Source organism: Urocitellus parryii, chromosome 11 (genome assembly GCF_045843805.1).
Source record: "Urocitellus parryii isolate mUroPar1 chromosome 11, mUroPar1.hap1, whole genome shotgun sequence".
NCBI classification, from domain to species: Eukaryota; Metazoa; Chordata; class Mammalia; order Rodentia; family Sciuridae; genus Urocitellus; species Urocitellus parryii.
In genome coordinates, this window is record NC_135541.1 from 74,889,850 (window position 1) to 74,903,074 (window position 13,225).

Consider the following 13,225-nt stretch of genomic DNA (forward strand, 5'->3'; position numbering starts at 1 on the left):
TGTGGCTGAGAATGTATATTGCTTTTTCTTTTTTTTAGCTAACATTATATTTTGAGCATTTTCTCATGTTGTTATAAAGTATTTAAGACACCATTTTCAGTAGCTATAAAATAATAGTTTTTTCTATTGTAAGGTCATTGGACATAAATCTTTCTAATTTTAATTTCAAATTTTCTGCTTATTTCCGGTTTTGCAGTTGGATTGACTGATCAAAGTATGTGAACTTCTTTTAGCATAGTGAATTTTCTTAAATGAGGAAAGATATGCAGAAATGAAAATATTACAAATGTATACATAATAAAAAGTAAACACAAACTAGCCAATTCCACATTTATTTTTTATTAAGCATTCATACAAATATTCATTCATCTTTTTCTTTTATAGAAGGATAATATACATACGTGACATGACAATTCTGGCAAAAAAAAGAGATAATAAGAATATTCTGCAGTTCTAAAAATGGTATGGAATAAGTTTCAGCAACATTCTACATGATTATAAATCTCTGACTTACTGCTATTATTTTTCATGATGGATGCATAGTTTGTTTTATAATTTTTAAAATAGATACAGGTATCTTAATAAATTGACTTACTAATAATTAAGGCACTTTTCATATGCAGTATCAGTGTGGACAAAAATGTTTTAATATTGATTATTTCTTATGAAATTCTAAACTTTCAGAATCTTTTCTACAACAAAGATAGCTATACATGCTTTACTATTTTCTAATAAAATATGATCTTCAAAAAATTAATAATGATTGGTCTTTTTGGTTCCTAGTAATGCTATGAATTATTTTCTCACATAATACAAGTTATATTTTTAAGCAACATACAGGATTGCACTAAGACTGAGTAGTTCTTAAACAATGTTATCAAATAACCATATAAATCCTGAGTGCAGCAGAATCAAATGATCTTCATCATGTATGTTCACCTCATTGAATTGGATTCTACTCCTTTTGGATATTTTTTCATTTTAATGTGAAATAGAATGTTTAGCATTTCATTTGTAAGTTTATTAAGTGCCTTTTAAAAGACAAAAGTGGTTTCAGTTTCTTCCAAAGTTCACAATTCTCGGATGACATTTTCCAGGAAATCATATAGTTCTGGGTTGTCTTGAGTAAACAAATAACTCTTTCAAAGATGAAATTGCTCATTTCGACTGAAATAAATAAACATTTACATCTTTAGCTGTATTGTAAGTATATCCTGAAACCAAAGTAAAATGGTTTTTTATCTCCATGGTCCACTTGTTATTTTAAAATCTGAATATGTCCATAATTTATCATTTGTTTTGATGATACCACCAACTTTTTTTTTTTATCATGGCTTGAAGCCAGTTTAAACTACTGCATGTTCCTCAAGTTTGCTTTGAAGGATTTTACATGAGATAATAAGTCTATTCAGCAGCCAAGTGAGATATATTACTTTTCTTCCTGTAAACTATTGGTGAGTGCAAGCAGTCAATCCATCAAAATCCAAGATCTGCTATCCTCACCAAGTGAGCTGCAAGTTCACAGACACTTCTTTTTCTCCTCAAAGGTAAACATACATTCAATCCTAAATTCCTGCTGAACAGTGTTTTTGTCATCATTTCATGATCCTGAGAAACCTCAGGGGAAAAGAACAATCTATTTTAATGATGGGCTTTCTGTCTGTGAGTAATCCGAATCTCTGGAGTTAACCAGCTCTATTCAACTATCATGTCAGAATCTCTCATGCAGGTGGACTGCATAGGCCAGTTCATTTTCTTTATGTGCTTGGTCTCAGCAGGGGACATTTTTTCCTCCTCCTCCTCCTCCTCCTCCTCCTCCTCCTCCTCCTCCTCCTCCTCCTCCTCCTCCTCTTCTTTTTCCCTATCAGGAAGATCTGGATAAAGATGAGCTTTCTTTCTGCTATAGATTTTCCTACATAGTTTATCTGGGTATTTCATAGCTCGTCCAACTGTTCTATTTATGTAAACGTTCAACTGTTTTGTAGAATTCTTCAGCTCTTTCATGTTCTTATTAGTCAAATTAGAGATCTTTTTTTCTAGGAACATCAACGGAATGATCTTCAACGTCATTGCAAAAGTTCCCTTTTGTAACACCATGTTTTCAGATACCATAATCTTTTAAATACAAATACCAGTGCCTCATACTTCAAAGCACATCCGCTTAGCTCTGGCTGCAGCCTTGAGTGTCCCTCAGCTCCCAGGGGTGCCTTCTTAGGGACCAGAATCCCACTGGGAGAGCTCCCTATGGGTAGGACACTTAAGGATCTGTCCAGTAGTGGACCTAGCTCTTTCAGGTCTCAAAGGACCAGGGAGAAGGGGAAGAACTAAAGTACACAAACTATTACAAGCAATATTGTCAATCTGATGTTCACAAAAGTTGCACCAATTTAGTTCCCATCCATAGGAGATAAAATTAAAGATCTTGGCCCATTTTGTGTTGCTGTAACAAAATCCCTGATACTGGGTACATTTTATAAAGAAAAAAGTTTCATTTAGCTCACAGTTTTGGAGACTGAAAGTCCAGGATCAAGCAGAACTCATTTGTTTGGCTGCTGGTGAGGGTTTTCTGGCTAAATCACAGCATGGTAGAAGGTATCACTTGGTGGCAGACTATGCAAGAGCAGGGAGTGGTGCCTGTGGAAGAGATTACATGGTGAGAGAAGCAGCAACAGATCAGTGAAGGACCAGGCTTGCTTTTTTATAACAACCCACTCTGGTGGAAGCTAATCCTCTCTTCCTGACACACTAGGCCTCACTAGAGGCCTTGCCATCTTTCAGTGCCATTATATTGGAGACCAGCACATGAACCTTTGGGAGACAGACCGTATTCAAACCACAGCAGGAACTTTTGTAACTTCCACGTGGTTGCTATTCTTAATTTGTTTCTATAGCAGTTAACAATCAAACCCATAAAAAGACAACTGGGAGAATCTATGAAGGATGTCAGAGGACCAGAAAGGGAACACTGGGAAGTTGATCTTAGTTCTCAAACGGTGGAAAGAAGATCAGAAAGTCGGACATGTGATAAGAACTTATAAAATGCCCAGGAAATAGAAGGAAGAGGGATGAGATGGGGAGATAACTTTGGTGTGTACTTTTACTCCCGAATTAACACAGAATGTTTCTGGGGACATGTCTGAGCACAGTGCTGGGCAGATAGTGGTGCTCAGCAAGCACTCGTGTCAGTGTGACCCTGGAGAGGAATCTGGAAAGTGACTTTTTAAAGTGGCCACCTGCAAAAGGAACAGAGAGTGGAATCCTTGGGCCTCATCATCTCCAGGGACAATTAGGAGCAAATGTTGAGTGGAGGAGACCAAGAAGCCTCCAGATAACCAGCTCTCAACAACCTCAGGCTCATTCTTAACACCCTGTAGAAAACAGTGTGTTCAGTGAGGCTTTGTGGACTCCATAGCCAAATCCACTTTCCATCAATCCATCAACCAGCTTTCACAGAGAGCCCTGCAGGGTTGCAAATAAGGTGAAAGCTAGAGCACCTGCTTATGAGGACTGTGGCTTTGGCAGAGGCCAGTGTGTGTGTGTGTGGGGTGGGGGTGGGCAGCACCCATGAAAGCACCACAAACCACATGAGACCGCAGAGAGCTGAGCATCTGATCGTGCATTGGGTGCAAGATGGTGGGATGGGAGTCTTGAGGAGAGGACATGAGCAGGATAAGGGCTGCAGTGAGGTGAGGCTTGAGCTTTGGTGATTCCAGGGGTGGCCTTTGAATCTAGCCCTTGCTAAAGAGCTGATCCTTCTGAGAGGAGGGCAAGCATCAGACCTCACTTTCTGTGTCTCCTGCTTTTTGCAGCGACCACCTGCTCAACCTCATGTCAGTCTAAAATAACAGAGAGAGATTCTCAAAAAAACTAATATATTTATTTGGGAACAGCAGAGCAAGGATAATGGGAATACATGTGTCATAGCCGATAATGTGTGTATCCAAGGAGGTGGAGACAAGGGGAAAAATTAAAATACCGCACACGAGCTAGTTACCATTGAAGGCAATGTGAAGAAAGGCACAGAGACACACAGTGAGGGTTAAAACACAGCTCCAGCCCCTCCTACCAGGCCGACTTTTGTCACTGAGGACAGGCTGCAGACATGTCACTTTTGGCTGACCTTCCTCTAGGGCACAGGGGAGACTCCCCAGTGCGTCTTCTGAGAGTCCCTAGGATCAGACAGAAACCCCAGCTCTGTTGCAAAGTCTGTAAACACCCTCATAGCCGGACATGTGAAGTGCCGGCATAGTTAGTCTTTTAATCACTGCCCCACCCCTCTGAGGAAGAAAGCTGATTTCAGCCACTTGAGGAGAGAGAAACAGCAGTGACCTTTCTGCAGAACTGATGATAACTCGCTCCTTATAAGGAGTGGGCAAACAAAGAGCCCCAGGCTCATGGCTCAGGAATGTGTGCGCTGTGTGTGTTCTTCCAAACTTACCTGCTAATTGGGCCCTACACCTGAGTGCAGGTTTTCCTGTGGTCTCCGGGACAGCAGGATGGGGGGCGACTCCCTCCCATTGAGCCAGGGGAAAGTATCCATTGCCAAAGGTGATTACCATCCTGCAGTTTCTGAATCAGCACTGCTATTGGATTGAATGGGATTAAAGAACAGCTTCAAGAAAGTTCTCCACCCACCCCCCTATTATTTAAGAAAAAAATTCCCTATCAATGGTGATGCCTGTTTCTCAAGGGGGTTATTTAACTCACAGTAAGAGAAGAGTCCAAATTTACAGAATAGTAAAATAGAAGCTGGCAGGTAATAAAACCATCCGTCAGTCATTTCAGCTATTGTTTACTCTAGGTCAAACATTCACTTATGGTCTGTTAATTCCTATGTTCACCCAGTAATTAGGACCATTTTACAGGGCAGGATGTTGAAGCTCAAAGAAAGCTTATGTTGTTGGTTCGAGTTCATTCAGCTGGTAAGTGAAACACAGAGATTTGAACCCAAGTCTTTCAGACTCCAAAGCCAGCAGAGTTCTTTGAGTTGGAGCCACAAACATCCTAAGGCTCACAGATGACCAGGGTCCTTCCTGCACTGTGCAGTGTAGAGAGGGAGTTTGGCCGCCCGAATTTGTCTAATTTTTCTGAGATTTCCCAGACCTTCAAGAAATAAATGAATGTCATATTCCCTTCTAAACAGTTTTGTTTTCTTTTCTTCTTCTTCTTCTTCTAATCTTGTATGGCTCATAAATAAATAAATAAATAAATAAAACCAGAAAGCCAAACTCCAGAGTCCTGTCTTTACTCAACACTGGAGAAACACAGCCAATAAGACTGTCTACGGTCCTTTTGTGAAATGCACCATGCCTGAGCTTCCCTCCCAAGTTGGCCTGCCAGCTTGTCCTTTGGCTGCCCTCACAAGCCACCCAGGCTGCACCCCTCTGGGCTCCCACAGCTCGTCAGCTGGGCCAACCCCCATCTTCAGTGTGTGGTGGCCCAGAATTCTGCCCACCTTGACCAATCTTTTTATTTCTGGTGTGCTCCTTATATAGGTAACACAAGGTCCTAAGCTTGTGGGGGGGCCAAGAGAGAGATGTGCCCTGACTTCTCAGAGATGACATTCAGGAAGGTGAAGTAGATACTCACTGGTTTCTCAATCATCACTTCATTACAATTGCATAAGCCCTTCAGCAACGGTGAAGTCGCTGAGCGGGTGTACTGGGGCAGGGATGAGGGGCCTGACCAGGATTCAGGAATGAAGCAACACCCCCCGCCCCCCAGAAAGAAGACAGGATGGCTGAAGTGCCCCAGAGGAGAGGTCGGTGGAGCAGAGTGAAGCCAGAGAGGTCAGCAAGGCCCCATCTTGAGGCCCTGCTGTAGTTCTTGGCTTTGAGGAAGAGACTCCATTGAAGGGTTCAGGTGGTGGCTGATGTATGTGAATAAAACATTGGAGAAAGAAATGGGGCATGTGCCAGTGAATTCTAAATGGTGTTGTAAACTGTCAACTGCCTTTTTGGCCTTTGGTCTCTGAAATGGCCAGGTTTGCAGTAACATAAAAGTTGACTCTTCAAGGGGCTGTAGTCGATGTTTGTTTTTGACTCTGAGGATTTAAGCCCAGGCTTAATCCTCTCCGAGTCACTCTGGCCAGCAGTCTGCATCTGGAATTTCTTCTGGGTAGCAACCCCACAGTGAGTAGGCCCTCTAGGCCCAGAGAGGTGGATTTGGAGGACTGTTAAGGTAAAATGGGGGAGACATACAAGGCCAAGAACAGTGCCAAGATTCCAACAACCCTTTGGTCAGGTTGTTCCATTGGTTGCTCTTGGGGGCCCTGGAAAAGCATTAAGAGACTACAGACGTCAATCTCAGAGTTTGTCCTGACAGGTCACCACTAAAGATGGAATTCTTTGGTCCTTTAGTCCTTTTCTTTGTGTCCAAAAGGGCTTGCATGGAGGGAGCTACCAAAGTGTCTTCTGACCCTACCACTGTGGGACCTCATTCCTTCAAAGTGAGGGCCCAGGAGGAATGTTTTATGGTGGACAACAGCAAGGCAGAAAAACACTTGTGACTGCAGGATGATTCCACCAGAGATGGTTATGCTATGGAGAGCATTTCCTGTCCCAACGAGAAAAAGATTCAAAACACACACTCACACACACACACACACTCCATATTCTCCCCCATGCCCCCCAACCCCCACCCGGCTGGGTGTGGAACCTAGAGCTTTGTGCACCCTAGGCAAGCACTCTACCACTGAGCTACACACCCCTAGCCCCATAGAAGGGGATTCTAACATTTTTTAAGAAGTATAATTCTTATATCTGGAGACCACATTTTTTTTTAACTTGTGGGAATGTACCTCCAGAATCTCCATAAACTGTGATTAAATTTCTGTGGCTCAATTCCATGTAAAAATATATGTCAACTGGCATCATTAGCAACCTTGCTGCCAGTCCTGTTCTGTCAAATCCCTTTTCCTAGTATTTCATACGTTACCACACATCTGCAGAATTTTCCACGGAGTCTGTTCCCACTGAGAGTGTTCCAGGGAATGGCCCCTTCCACGTAGTTTATCAGCAGTGCGTAATGCTGCTACCATGTGTTGAAAGAAAAGGAAAAAAAAAAAAGAGATAATGTTAGTTAAAAAAAAAAAAAAGTGGAATTTCTAAACCACATGATCCAATGTGGCCAGTTCTGTTTCTCAGCTGTCATGAATTAAGAACTAATTAGCAAAAGGCTAAACTCCTTTGCAAGGCATTGCCCTGGGCTGTGGCCAAACCTGGGAATAACACACGCCTCCAGAGATCCTCTGACTCTGTGGCCCACAAGCCATGGCTTTGTGAAGTGCCTGATGGAGCTCTTTTCCCAGTGGGTGGGAGGAAGTGTTTCCTTGTGCTCCCACTTGGTGCAGCAGCTTGTACCCTGGCTGGGAAGCCAGGAAAGTGTCCAGAACCAGCCCTGCTCATTATTAGCTGTGTGCTTTGGCAAAGTCTCCTAGCCTCTTGGAATCCCAATTTCTTTATCTCTATAAATGGCAGCAACAATTCAACACCCTGTGACTGGGGACAGACTGTATGCTGGATCACATGTGAGTTAGGATACAGCCATCACCTCCATGAGAGGGGAGTAGAGGGAGCATGACATTTGAGTAAGCGCCCATTCACCTAATGGGCTCCTAAGACTGATGACTTGAATATAGAAATGTGTCAAGCTTAGATGAAGTAGAAAGACATCTCTACATAATACTTAATGTATTTTAATTGCTTATGCTTAAAATCACATGATATTAAATATAAATATTGATTAATATCTTAAGTTTCAATTATATGTTTAAAAATCACATCGTGTTTCTAAAGCAGAAATGTTGCCTTTACCTCCTCACAATATGTTTCTATTTTTTTCTGCTGTGCTGAGCATCAGACTCGGGCTTCAGGCATGATTGGCAAGTGCTCTACCACTGAGCCACACCCCAGCCCTCACAACCGAGCTTTTAATCGGACTCATCAATGCACCTTTGACATCAGTATCTGGATCTTCACTAGCTGGTTCTTCAAGCCCACTTTCTCAAGCACAGCATCTTCATATCCATCTAAGCTGCTTGAGATTCAGCACTTTTTGAACCTAAGTATGATGTTGTCATTGGAAATTTACCCCAAGCCACAATAATACTTTCCGTATTTGTGATCTGATAGGATATCCATCTGTCTCTAACATACAGTGTGTAGTAATACCAATTTTAACGTGATTTTAAGACCACTCTGAGGGATAATGGGGTGGGGGTGTTGGCATGAATATATATGATACTTGCAAGAAAGGTTAGAGGGCATTAAAAGCTCTTGATGAAAACTGTTAAGACATGAGAGGATACAGACTAATTATATGATGAGTCATCAAGCTGTTAATTTTTCTTCACCTCCTTATTTAGAAAATAAGGCCAGTCAACATTTCCAATACTTGGTTACTGGGAGGAGGAAATGTGGTTTTAAATTCTAGCAGCAGTGTAGCACCTGGCTCAGGTGTGATTCAGGGTGATTGTTCTTGCAGCTCTACTCCCACACTAGACTCTATGGGACATGTTAAAGGAAAAGTAGTAGAACATTAACAAAATTTCCTTGCTTTTTATTCGTCTGAGACAGATTAGGGGTTTTCCCATAGGTGCCTTGATAAGAACCAAGGGGGAAACCAAGAACTTACTATCTAAAGGCTGTAGTTGCAGAGGCCCACCTGGACCTCAGCATCGTTGTGTCTTTCTTCACTCTTCAGACTTGTAGGCATTTTCCTCTCCTAATCTCATATCTATTCCCTGTGCATGCAGTCACCATGGGATGGGGGATGGGTACTGGCACAATAATAGCCACTGGGATTTGGAGGAGGGGAAATTATGTTCAAATCAACCTTTACCCCTGTTTGGTTAAGACTTCACCTCCAAGCCTTGGTTTCTTCATCTATAAAATGTCCATAAATCTGTTGGAGAAACCTTGAAGATTCTCTTGAAAGACAAAATGGCATCATGTATTCAAAGTATTCAATAAAAATCTATTTGGCCAGTCAATAACTATAACTCCCTATGACCTGCCCTCAGTTGAGCTTGTCAGAGTGAGAAGAAATTATTTTACCTTCTCTAAGAGGGGCCTATCTTGGTCAAAAAAAAAAAAAAGATGGAAAAAGGTCACTGAATGATAATTAAGCTCTGAATTGGAATTCCACAGGAGTTGTCGATGGAGACAAGGAGAGAAAGATCGTGGAGGAGTGACGGGGAAGAAAAGAAAGGTGATGAGCATCCCAGTTACTTCACTGAGTTAATAGGAATTAACTGAATGGTAACTGGAGGCTGGCTGGGTGTGGCTGCAGGAGGTGGGACGCCTGGGACATGGCTTTGGGGTATATATATTTGGTATGTGGCGAACGGAGTCTCTATGCTTTCTGATCATGATGTGAGCTGCCTGCCACACTCTCCCACCCTGGTTTTCTGCTTCACCTCAAGCCCCAAGGAATGGAGCTGGCCATCTATGGATTGAGACCTCTGAAACTGTGAGCCCCTAAATAAACCTTTCCTCCTTTAAAAAAAAAATGGCGAGCTACTTGGTTGAGAAGTCAACAAGCTGCGAAGAGAATGAAGAAGTCTATTGAGACTATACAGTCACCATCTCTTCCCTGATGTGATGCCCTCTGCAGTGCCCTTCAGCAAAGTTGGCATTCACACAGGCAGGGTAGGAGAAGCAGTTTTCATAGAAATCAAGGGGAAAAGACAAATTCCACATGTGGATCACCGTGAAGACAAGATCTACAGAACAGGGAGCTGAGTCAGGAATGGTATGCGGAAGCAGGAACTCAGAGCCGAGGCTGACCACAGACAGGCCTCCCCAGGTATCTTAGAGGTGATCTGTATGTCCCACAGGCTTTTGAATTGGTGTTCGAGCTTATCCTGATGTGAATTAAAGGATGAGGTAGAATTTTTTTTGAGATCCCTGCATGTGGCATGTCCTGAACAAGCCAGGCCTTTTGTCCCTTTTATACCTTGCTGCAGGAGTGTCTGCCACCAAGCAGTGAGGCTCTCTATTGTGTAAGGTGGAAGAACTGCCACCTTCCTTTGTGCCTGTCTCCCAGCTCAGCATTTCAGAAGCAGAGGCACAATTCTTTTACAATCGCTTTTTCCTGTGTTCAGGGTCTCCCATCTTCTGATGGCTTTGAATTCCCATCAGAGATTCAGGCTGCTAACCCCACATGGCAGGTCTCACTGCTGTCGACAGGGGTGTCCAGACACTTGCTTTTCACCTTCTAGGTAGACATAAAGAGTCTCAGAGTTGTTTGACAATGGGTCCCCCAGGGCCTCTGCTGTCTACTCTGGTAATCCACTCACCTCCATCTGTTCAGTTCATGCTCCCCAGTCCCTATCCCCAGGCTGAATGGAGTCTCTCCCTATTAACCACAGTATCGTCCATCAATCTGACCTTGACTGCCATGTTCCTGGGACCAGCTGGCCCAAAGAAGCCCGTGGAGGGCGTTCCCCACCCTTCCCTTCCAGGGACCATATAATCTGGCCTTTCCATCCCACCCAGATGTCTGATTCTGACTAGGGTCTCTCCTTCCTCCAGACATTCCAGTGTGTTGGCAGAAGCCGCCGTGTTTTATGGGAACCCCTCTGTCTTTGACTTTCCTGAAACTTCTAACCTCCCTTTATCAGTTGCTTCCTTGGGGAATATCTCGTAGAGAAGAGCCAGGACCCCACAGGCTCAGGAGCTTTGGCTGCCTTGACTTGCACTGCTCCAGCAGGCTGTCCTGGCTGACAGTGAGCCCCTTATCAGGATCTCTGTCCTCTAAGTGTACTGACCTCCCTCCCTCTGTTCTTGTAGGGGATGCGCCTCAACTGAGGACTCTTCTCAGCAGGGTCTTTCAACCACAGTATTGGTTTAAGGTGCTCCTGGACCTCCAAGAACATGAAGACCAACAAATGGAGAAAACCACAGGTTTTAGTTTCCTCCGAAATTTAGTCCCTTCATGCCCGCTGGCTGGGCTTTTGTAAAATGTCCTGAGGGCCTGGCCACGGCATCTGACTCATCCTTTTGTCTCTTAAGAAACTCCCTTTGCCCGCTGCCTCTTTAGGCTAAAGAATTCACCTCTGCTTCTCCAGATGTCCTGTTTTCAATAACAACCAAAATGTCGTGAGCATGTTATAGGTGCCAGGCACTGTGCTCAACATTTGACTTTCATTTAATTCTTATAGCAACCCTGTAAACTGGGAGCTACTATTAATTCCCTCATTTCACAAAAGACGGAACTCAGAAGTTAGGTAACTTTCCTGTTCAAGTAGAAAGAACTGTGTTAAAACACAGCTTAGTTAAGAGCCTGGGTTCCTTAGTTCTGTGCTGTGCTGCTTCTTGCTGGGCTTTATCTGTGTATTAGCTAATTCCTTTACCAACGACATCTCCCTACTTCCTGCCTACCCAGTGAGTAGATGATGGGTATATGTGACCAGCTGTTCTTAAATTGGCACTTGTAACAGGTATCAACTACTGTTTGGGGGACAAGTGGATAGGTAGATGAGTGGGTGGACACAGGGCATATAGATGGATATGGGTGGATGGATGGATGGATGGATGGATGGATCCGTGTATATAGATGGACTGCCAAGTGATCAAGGGTCTTTCATGCAGAAAACCTTTTGGAACACAAGGAGTTTAAGTAAACCCAGAGCTACACCTTCTCTAGCTGCTCTGTTGCCTCTCTCCTCCAGATCCTATGGTCTGTTCCGTTTGCAGGAGGAAGGTTTTCTCTGGGTGCCTAACCCCACAGAACAACTATAGAGCAGCTGTGTTCCCTCTAATAGTTATTTCCGCCTGGGTTTATTTTTTCAGATGCTTCGCACCAACTTTGGAATTCAAAAAGGGCTTGTCAGGAAAGATTGGTTTTCAGTTGCCCTGATCCTGGTGGGCCAAACCTGACTCAACAGCATTGGCTTGTGGGATGCATTGTTTATGTCTGGAGGTCAGTGATAACCCTGTCATACAAAAATAAGGAAATCCGCATCTCCCAATGCACTGACTGCACAACCGAGGCTAAGATAGCCTGATCTGTTAACCTTGAACAAATTCATGGAATAGGTGGGAGACAAACTTACCTGTTGGCCTTCTTCTTCCTTCATTTCCAGGTCCCTGACCATTATAACTACAACCCACACAACCAGACTTCTCTTCTCATTCCCTGGTTCCAGATGACAAACTCACTCTTGCTAAAGTACTGGTGACTTACTGCTTTCCTTTCCCATTAGAAAGAGTTCTTCAATAAAAGCCATGTCAAACTCAGAGGCAAAATCATTCAAGTTGCTCCAAGCAAGTGATACTCATTGAACCAGGCAAACTATCCTTAATGAAATTAGTTTTTTTGGATTCTTTTATTAATATTAATATTGAATCAAATGGATCAGAGAATAACTCAAGGCCAAATTCATTTCCCATTGACTCTAACATCTCTACAGAGGCTCTTTCTGTCCTCAGACTGAGAGTTTAGAGTGCAAATATGCTAATTGCTCTCACCAACTCCAGCACCTTCAGCCCATGTCTCACTGCAGGGTGTTTAACTGATCAGAAATGGCCTGGCCTTCTACTTTTGTGGGTTTATCTACCCCTTCAGAATGACCAAAGGCCTTTGCAGTGAAGACTGGGCTGAACTGTGCCTCTGGCATGTCCCCATGGTCACCCACAAGCATTTGTAGTACAGGAAGGTGGAATTACCTCCTCTGGAGAATTTTCAAGATATTGACTAATATGTATAGTTTAACAAGGGCATAAAAGAGAGGAAAGGAAAAATTGTATTTGTCTTTCTTTGGTCTCACTTGAAGCTTTTCGCTAATCCCTACATGACCAGTTCTAATCTTTTTGTTTGGTTGTGAGCTTGGGTTACAGGTAAACTCTGTGAACTTTCTACATGAATAGTTATATATACATGAAAAACAAAACCCGGCAAGTTCTTTTCCTTGTTCTCCAAAATGCTTTCAGTCCTTGAACTGAAATAATGAAGTAGGAAATTGTTGTCATAGTCAGTCTGTTTAATGTAAAAACAAATTAAGCTTTTATGCTCCATGGATTGTGAACAAACCTGCCCATTACAGGTGTGTCCCAGATCCTGGCAACCATTCATGTTGGGGCCCAGGCTCCTTTCTTTTTCAGGTGGGAAAATGTTTACACGGGAAGGAGGTGTACTCCTGGCAGGGAGAAACTGGTCAGGGTGCGGTGGAACTTTTGTGAAGACTGAAGAAAGGCGTCCAGTCTTCCAAGGCACATGGCTT

At 43.1% G+C, this 13,225-nt stretch overlaps 1 pseudogene; it reads right to left on the reverse strand.

Annotated features, from left to right (window-relative positions):
- Positions 1-1,158: 1,158 nt before the first annotated feature.
- Positions 1,159-4,559, reverse strand: LOC113197345 (KATNB1-like protein 1 pseudogene; annotated as a pseudogene).
- Between the last annotated feature and the right edge of the window lie 8,666 nt (positions 4,560-13,225).